The sequence below is a fragment of the Perissodus microlepis genome, chromosome 19, assembly GCF_051167445.1.
Source record: "Perissodus microlepis isolate ML-2025 ecotype Zambia chromosome 19, ASM5116744v1, whole genome shotgun sequence".
Lineage (NCBI taxonomy): Eukaryota > Metazoa > Chordata > Actinopteri > Cichliformes > Cichlidae > Perissodus > Perissodus microlepis.
In genome coordinates, this window is record NC_140479.1 from 15249834 (window position 1) to 15259352 (window position 9519).

A 9519-nucleotide genomic window follows, 5' to 3' on the forward strand; every position below is an offset into this window, starting at 1 on the left:
AAAATGCTTAAAGATCCAGTGTATTCCTTACTTAGAAATGACCTATCGGATGTGATGCTAACACATTATTTACCGTCAGATGATCCTGGCAACTCAACTGTTGTTCCCTCGTTTCATTAAGCATTTCTGCATTATCGCATTTCTGGACTGAATGCGACACTGCAGGCATTCCTTAAACTTTAAGAATCTATTTTCCACACACACGTTTGGGACACTGCATTTACACAAGTAAATAAAACCATTTAGATCAATTCACCTGGAAATACAAACAAAAAAAATATGATTTATAAGTGTGCGGGTGTGCGCACGTGCGAATGTAAACCTTCGACGCGTCACGAGTTCTCTTTGATGCGTCACAGATATGAGAATTCGCGAGGGCACATATATAGACCTTAAACTCACCAAAATTGTCAGTGAACGTGTGGCGAGTTTTGAGATTAGTTGGAGAACAACAAAAACAAGAAATCCTTCATATTTCTTTCCTTTTTTCTTTTCTTTGTTTTGCAATTATAGCGCTTTTCGATTTTCATATTTAAATTATGAAACCATCTGCAAGAGATATATTTGACCGATCACAGCCAGGTCCTGAAACAACAGCCAAGGAAGAGCAGCACCGGCTGTTTGCTTGCATTGTATTGGTCAGAGTCCTGAGTAAATGTAATGCTCTCCAAAGCTGCACCAAAGACGAGCATGCCACCCACACTAAAGTGCTGCTAGACCAGATAATGGAGGGCCTCAGCTTCCCAAAGAGCATAGATAGGTCAAAAAATGTCGTCAAACGGATCAGCAGGGCTGTCCTCAGTGACCTTCAAAAGGTACTAACTGCTGAGAAACTGAAAAACACAATTACCACACCAGATCCTGCTGTGGACAGAGTAATTGTGAAGGTTTTTCAGTTCTGTATGAACGAAATCCTCGAGCAGATTGCAAGGAGGCCAAGGGGTTTTTGGCGTGATGATGCCATCAAATTCCTAATTGTTGCTGCTGTATTTGTCTGTGCCATTCTTTTGGCGGCATTCCTCATCTGATAACAGAGGTAACAGCTGCAGATGGAAGTTTACAACACATTTGCTTTAGTTCTCCTTAATTGTAGACCTTATTTGCTCCCAATAACAATTCTTTCCTCTACACATAGCACCACATTTCTTGGTGAGGAGGAGCTGTGCAGGACCTGGAACAATTGTAAGTTATAGTTATAAAAGAAAGAATACTAGGTAAGGGAGTCATCTTCCTTACAATACAGCTAAATTGTCAGTGAACATTTAAACGCCACCTGGTCGCGACAGATGGCCACCCCTTCCTGGGCCCGGTTCTGTCGGAGGTTTCCCCCAAAGGGGGGTTTTTCCTCCCCGCTGTCGCCAAGTGCTTGCTCATAGGGGATTTGGGGGCTTTTTCTTTTTTAAATGTTCACTGGCATCTCGCAAATTTGTTTTAAATTTAAACATATTTGCGAGTCACATTTAGTTGTATATAATAATGAATAAAATTAATTAAAACAAATGAAAAAAGAATATTGGAAAAAATACATGTCTCATTGTTTCATATAGATTTCAAATAACATACCATTTGATGTCAACATATATTTGTTACATTTGCAGTGCTCATAGTCTTATATTCTTATGATTCTGTTCATTTTATGAGTATATCCTTCTGCCTTGCTTCACATATTTACTGCTGCTTGGCTAGCTTTAATCATGCCAGCATGAGCACAGGCAGAAACAGGTACCAATCAGAGATATCACATGTAGCTTGTGTTTATGTTCAGAGTGTTACGGTCCTGGGCTGGTGGCCCAGTGTCTTGATTTTGTAACGTTGTTTATTAGTCTGTTTTCCTTTTGGTTAATGGCTTATGACTACTGGTGTTTTGGTTTCTGTTGTGTGTTTCCTAGCTGGTGTATTCCTTTGCCCCTCATGTCACTCTGGTCCCTGTACTCTGTGTTCCCTTCTTTCTTTCAGTCTGTGGATTTCCTGTTTTATTTTGAAGGTTTATGTCTTATGTCAGTGTTCTAGTTTCGCTTCCTCTGTCTCGTTAGGTCTAATTTCTCCCGGCTGTATTCCCACCTGTTCCTCGTTCCCTTATGTGTATTTATAGTGTGTGTCCTCCAATGTTCAGCGTTGTGTCGTACCCTCAACTTGCTGTGTGTTTTTCCAACTGTGCTGCCAGAGTTTATGCCACAGTGCAATAAAGCTGCCTCTTTTAGTTCACTGTGGGCCCTCTTGTCCTGCCTGCACACAGCACACCATGACACAGAGTGACATCTGATTTAAAATCAGGGAGCAAAGGACACTGAGATGTTCAGATGGTTTCTGACTCTCAGTGTTCTAATCAGCTGTCTTAGCATTGACATGTATTATTTGTTTCATATTATTTGTCTTGGAGGATGTAAGCTACTTAGGTGCACATTCAATTCAATTCTGTTTTATTTATTTAACGCCAAATCACAACAGCTGCTACATCAAGGTGCTTCATATTGTAAGTAAAGACACTAAAATAATACAGAGGACACCCCGACAATCAAACAACTCCCGATGAACAAGCATTTGGTAACAGTAGTAAGGAAACACTCTTTTCACAGAAAGAAACTTCCCACAGAACCAGACTCAAGGAGGGACAGCCATCAGAGGTGCAGCCACATGTAACTTAATGAACAATGCCTTATTAAGAATGATGCAGACAGATTTTTAGTACTGATATATGGAAAAAACAAACAAACCCCAAAGAACCCCCAAAAAAGAGTCTCCTGAAAAAAACAACAACTTTGACTTAATAAGCTAAAATGTCATCATTTGGTTTCAACACATAAATATTACTTTACTATTTTTATTGTTGTTTTTTTAATTTAGCAGGTTTCTTTTATTTTATGGACATCAGCTATGCCATCAACCAACTGAGATACCTGCTATAAAATGAAACTGATTCTATAGACAGTTTGTTTCAGCCACAAATACTGTGAAAACATTTTCACAATACAGCGTTAAATTTGCAGTTAATGAGGGACTGTTGAAATACATGCTTTTTCTTATTTTAGTGTTACTGCCTTCACAGAAGTGGAGAGAGACGGAAACATACCAGTGTTTACAGGAAATAAGCTCTGCAACGGAGCTGAAGAAGAGTCCAGATTATTGTTCTTACAGTACAATATTAATGATAAAAGTACATTAATAGCAGCATTATTTAATGACTGCGTGAATGCAGCCGATTTTAGTTTTATTGTGGTGAAGAAAACATTTTGGATATGTTATTGTATTAACAATTTCTAGACAAAAACAATTAAAACACTGTAAAAAAAAATGCTTAAAGATCCAGTGTATTCCTTACTTAGAAATGACCTATCGGATGTGATGCTAACACATTATTTACCGTCAGATGATCCTGGCAACTCAACCGTTGTTCCCTCGTTTCATTAAGCATTTCTGCATTATCGCATTTCTGGACTGAATGCGACACTGCAGGCATTCCTTAAACTTTAAGAATCTATTTTCCACACACACGTTTGGGACACTGCATTTACACAAGTAAATAAAACCATTTAGATCAATTCACCTGGAAATACAAACAAAAAAAATATGATTTATAAGTGTGCGGGTGTGCGCACGTGCGAATGTAAACCTTCGACGCGTCACGAGTTCTCTTCGATGCGTCACAGATATGAGAATTCGCGAGGGCACATATATAGACCTTAAACTCACCAAAATTGTCAGTGAACGTGTGGCGAGTTTTGAGATTAGTTGGAGAACAACAAAAACAAGAAATCCTTCATATTTCTTTCCTTTTTTCTTTTCTTTGTTTTGCAATTATAGCGTTTTTCGATTTTCATATTTAAATTATGAAACCATCTGCAAGAGATATATTTGACCGATCACAGCCAGGTCCTGAAACAACAGCCAAGGAAGAGCAGCACCGGCTGTTTGCTTGCATTGTATTGGTCAGAGTCCTGAGTAAATGTAATGCTCTCCAAAGCTGCACCAAAGACGAGCATGCCACCCACACTAAAGTGCTGCTAGACCAGATAATGGAGGGCCTCAGCTTCCCAAAGAGCATAGATAGGTCAAAAAATGTCGTCAAACGGATCAGCAGGGCTGTCCTCAGTGACCTTCAAAAGGTACTAACTGCTGAGAAACTGAAAAACACAATTACCACACCAGATCCTGCTGTGGACAGAATAATTGTGAAGGTTTTTCAGTTCTGTATGAACGAAATCCTCGAGCAGATTGCAAGGAGGCCAAGGGGTTTTTGGCGTGATGATGCCATCAAATTCCTAATTGTTGCTGCTGTATTTGTCTGTGCCATTCTTTTGGCGGCATTCCTCATCTGATAACAGAGGTAACAGCTGCAGATGGAAGTTTACAGCACATTTGCGTTAGTTCTCCTTAATTGTAGACCTTATTTGCTCCCAATAACAATTCTTTCCTCTACACATAGCACCACATTTCTTGGTGAGGAGGAGCTGTGCAGGACCTGGAACAATTGTAAGTTATAGTTATAAAAGAAAGAATACTAGGTAAGGGAGTCATCTTCCTTACAATACAGCTAAATTGTCAGTGAACATTTAAACGCCACCTGGTCGCGACAGATGGCCACCCCTTCCTGGGCCCGGTTCTGTCGGAGGTTTCCCCCAAAGGGGGGTTTTTCCTCCCCGCTGTCGCCAAGTGCTTGCTCATAGGGGATTTGGGGGCTTTTTCTTTTTTAAATGTTCACTGGCATCTCGCAAATTTGTTTTAAATTTAAACATATTTGCGAGTCACATTTAGTTGTATATAATAATGAATAAAATTAATTAAAACAAATGAAAAAAGAATATTGGAAAAAATACATGTCTCATTGTTTCATATAGATTTCAAATAACATACCATTTGATGTCAACATATATTTGTTACATTTGCAGTGCTCATAGTCTTATATTCTTATGATTCTGTTCATTTTATGAGTATATCCTTCTGCCTTGCTTCACATATTTACTGCTGCTTGGCTAGCTTTAATCATGCCAGCATGAGCACAGGCAGAAACAGGTACCAATCAGAGATATCACATGTCGCTTGTGTTTATGTTCAGAGTGTTACGGTCCTGGGCTGGTGGCCCAGTGTCTTGATTTTGTAACGTTGTTTATTAGTCTGTTTTCCTTTTGGTTAATGGCTTATGACTACTGGTGTTTTGGTTTCTGTTGTGTGTTTCCTAGCTGGTGTATTCCTTTGCCCCTCATGTCACTCTGGTCCCTGTACTCTGTGTTCCCTTCTTTCTTTCAGTCTGTGGATTTCCTGTTTTATTTTGAAGGTTTATGTCTTATGTCAGTGTTCTAGTTTCGCTTCCTCTGTCTCGTTAGGTCTAATTTCTCCCGGCTGTATTCCCACCTGTTCCTCGTTCCCTTATGTGTATTTATAGTGTGTGTCCTCCAATGTTCAGCGTTGTGTCGTACCCTCAACTTGCTGTGTGTTTTTCCAACTGTGCTGCCAGAGTTTATGCCACAGTGCAATAAAGCTGCCTCTTTTAGTTCACTGTGGGCCCTCTTGTCCTGCCTGCACACAGCACACCATGACACAGAGTGACATCTGATTTAAAATCAGGGAGCAAAGGACACTGAGATGTTCAGATGGTTTCTGACTCTCAGTGTTCTAATCAGCTGTCTTAGCATTGACATGTATTATTTGTTTCATATTATTTGTCTTGGAGGATGTAAGCTACTTAGGTGCACATTCAATTCAATTCTGTTTTATTTATTTAACGCCAAATCACAACAGCCGCTACATCAAGGTGCTACATATTGTAAGTAAAGACACTAAAATAATACAGAGGACACCCCGACAATCAAACAACTCCCGATGAACAAGCATTTGGTAACAGTAGTAAGGAAACACTCTTTTCACAGAAAGAAACTTCCCACAGAACCAGACTCAAGGAGGGACAGCCATCAGAGGTGCAGCCACATGTAACTTAATGAACAATGCCTTGTTAAGAATGATGCAGACAGATTTTTAGTACTGATATATGGAAAAAACAAACAAACCCCAAAGAACCCCCAAAAAAGAGTCTCCTGAAAAAAACAACAACTTTGACTTAATAAGCTAAAATGTCATCATTTGGTTTCAACACATAAATATTACTTTACTATTTTTATTGTTGTTTTTTTAATTTAGCAGGTTTCTTTTATTTTATGGACATCAGCTATGCCATCAACCAACTGAGATACCTGCTATAAAATGAAACTGATTCTATAGACAGTTTGTTTCAGCCACAAATACTGTGAAAACATTTTCACAATACAGCGTTAAATTTGCAGTTAATGAGGGACTGTTGAAATACATGCTTTTTCTTATTTTAGTGTTACTGCCTTCACAGAAGTGGAGAGAGACGGAAACATACCAGTGTTTACAGGAAATAAGCTCTGCAACGGAGCTGAAGAAGAGTCCAGATTATTGTTCTTACAGTACAATATTAATGATAAAAGTACATTAATAGCAGCATTATTTAATGACTGCGTGAATGCAGCCGATTTTAGTTTTATTGTGGTGAAGAAAACATTTTGGATATGTTATTGTATTAACAATTTCTAGACAAAAACAATTAAAACACTGTAAAAAAAAATGCTTAAAGATCCAGTGTATTCCTTACTTAGAAATGACCTATCGGATGTGATGCTAACACATTATTTACCGTCAGATGATCCTGGCAACTCAACCGTTGTTCCCTCGTTTCATTAAGCATTTCTGCATTATCGCATTTCTGGACTGAATGCGACACTGCAGGCATTCCTTAAACTTTAAGAATCTATTTTCCACACACACGTTTGGGACACTGCATTTACACAAGTAAATAAAACCATTTAGATCAATTCACCTGGAAATACAAAAAAAAAAAAAAGATTTATAAGTGTGCGGGTGTGCGCACGTGCGAATGTAAACCTTCGATGCGTCACGAGTTCTCTTTGATGCGTCACAGATATGAGAATTCGCGAGGGCACATATATAGACCTTAAACTCACCAAAATTGTCAGTGAACTTGTGGCGAGTTTTGAGATTAGTTGGAGAACAACAAAAACAAGAAATCCTTCATATTTCTTTCCTTTTTTCTTTTCTTTGTTTTGCAATTATAGCGCTTTTCGATTTTCATATTTAAATTATGAAACCATCTGGAAGAGATATATTTGACCGATCACAGCCAGGTCCTGAAACAACAGCCAAGGAAGAGCAGCACCGGCTGTTTGCTTGCATTGTATTGGTCAGAGTCCTGAGTAAATGTAATGCTCTCCAAAGCTGCACCAAAGACGAGCATGCCACCCACACTAAAGTGCTGCTAGACCAGATAATGGAGGGCCTCAGCTTCCCAAAGAGCATAGATAGGTCAAAAAATGTCGTCAAACGGATCAGCAGGGCTGTCCTCAGTGACCTTCAAAAGGTACTAACTGCTGAGAAACTGAAAAACATAATTACCACGCCAGATCCTGCTGTGGACAGAATAATTGTGAAGGTTTTTCAGTTCTGTATGAACGAAATCCTCGAGCAGATTGCAAGGAGGCCAAGGGGTTTTTGGCGTGATGATGCCATCAAATTCCTAATTGTTGCTGCTGTATTTGTCTGTGCCATTCTTTTGGCGGCATTCCTCATCTGATAACAGAGGTAACAGCTGCAGATGGAAGTTTACAACACATTTGCGTTAGTTCTCCTTAATTGTAGACCTTATTTGCTCCCAATAACAATTCTTTCCTCTACACATAGCACCACATTTCTTGGTGAGGAGGAACTGTGCAGGACCTGGAACAATTGTAAGTTATAGTTATAAAAGAAAGAATACTAGGTAAGGGAGTCATCTTCCTTACAATACAGCTAAATTGTCAGTGAACATTTAAACGCCACCTGGTCGCGACAGATGGCCACCCCTTCCTGGGCCCGGTTCTGTCGGAGGTTTCCCCCAAAGGGGGGTTTTTCCTCCCCGCTGTCGCCAAGTGCTTGCTCATAGGGGATTTGGGGGCTTTTTCTTTTTTAAATGTTCACTGGCATCTCGCAAATTTGTTTTAAATTTAAACATATTTGCGAGTCACATTTAGTTGTATATAATAATGAATAAAATTAATTAAAACAAATGAAAAAAGAATATTGGAAAAAATACATGTCTCATTGTTTCATATAGATTTCAAATAACATACCATTTGATGTCAACATATATTTGTTACATTTGCAGTGCTCATAGTCTTATATTCTTATGATTCTGTTCATTTTATGAGTATATCCTTCTGCCTTGCTTCACATATTTACTGCTGCTTGGCTAGCTTTAATCATGCCAGCATGAGCACAGGCAGAAACAGGTACCAATCAGAGATATCACATGTAGCTTGTGTTTATGTTCAGAGTGTTACGGTCCTGGGCTGGTGGCCCAGTGTCTTGATTTTGTAATGTTGTTTATTAGTCTGTTTTCCTTTTGGTTAATGGCTTATGACTACTGGTGTTTTGGTTTCTGTTGTGTGTTTCCTAGCTGGTGTATTCCTTTGCCCCTCATGTCACTCTGGTCCCTGTACTCTGTGTTCCCTTCTTTCTTTCAGTCTGTGGATTTCCTGTTTTATTTTGAAGGTTTATGTCTTATGTCAGTGTTCTAGTTTCGCTTCCTCTGTCTCGTTAGGTCTAATTTCTCCCGGCTGTATTCCCACCTGTTCCTCGTTCCCTTATGTGTATTTATAGTGTGTGTCCTCCAATGTTCAGCGTTGTGTCGTACCCTCAACTTGCTGTGTGTTTTTCCATCCGTGCTGCCAGAGTTTATGCCACAGTGCAATAAAGCTGCCTCTTTTAGTTCACTGTGGGCCCTCTTGTCCTGCCTGCACACAGCACACCATGACACAGAGTGACATCTGATTTAAAAGCAGGGAGCAAAGGACACTGAGATGTTCAGATGGTTTCTGACTCTATTTTTTTTTTGTTTTGTCATTACTCAAAAGAGCTACTTTCCAACTTTCAAACTTCTGTGTGAATATCAGTTTTCAACAGGTCTGCACTTTTGTTTTCAAGTGAAAAACTCTCTTTTTCAGCTTATTCAACATTTTTAACTTAACATTCAGCAATCATTTTTGAGGCAACAATTTTGCCGTCTGTAACAACTGGAAATAAAATAAATACATAATTATAATAAAGGTCAATCAAATGGACCAATATGGCATGGCCATGATGATCCAATTGGTAAAGTAAATCTGCTTGGCATCTTTCTTGGCCTTCAGACAACAATTCTGATGGCTAAAGATCCAAAGGGGACAGGAAAAAAAAAAAAAAGAATAAATAAATAAATAATAATTGGGAAACTTTCTGGAGGAAACCTGGTCTTGGTAGGAGTTGTGGCATCTATCCCACGTTGGATGGAGCAGCTCTCATTTCTACAAATCTGGCCAAATTTATTAAACTCCCCAAAATGTGACTATCCAAAGTTAGGACCAGGAAGCAAAGTTGCAGTCTTACACACCTCTCTGCAGCTTCTCTCCTCCTGTTATCTCCCTAAAAATTCCATCCCTTTAGCAGCTCGCAAACAGGCAAAAAAAATAAACT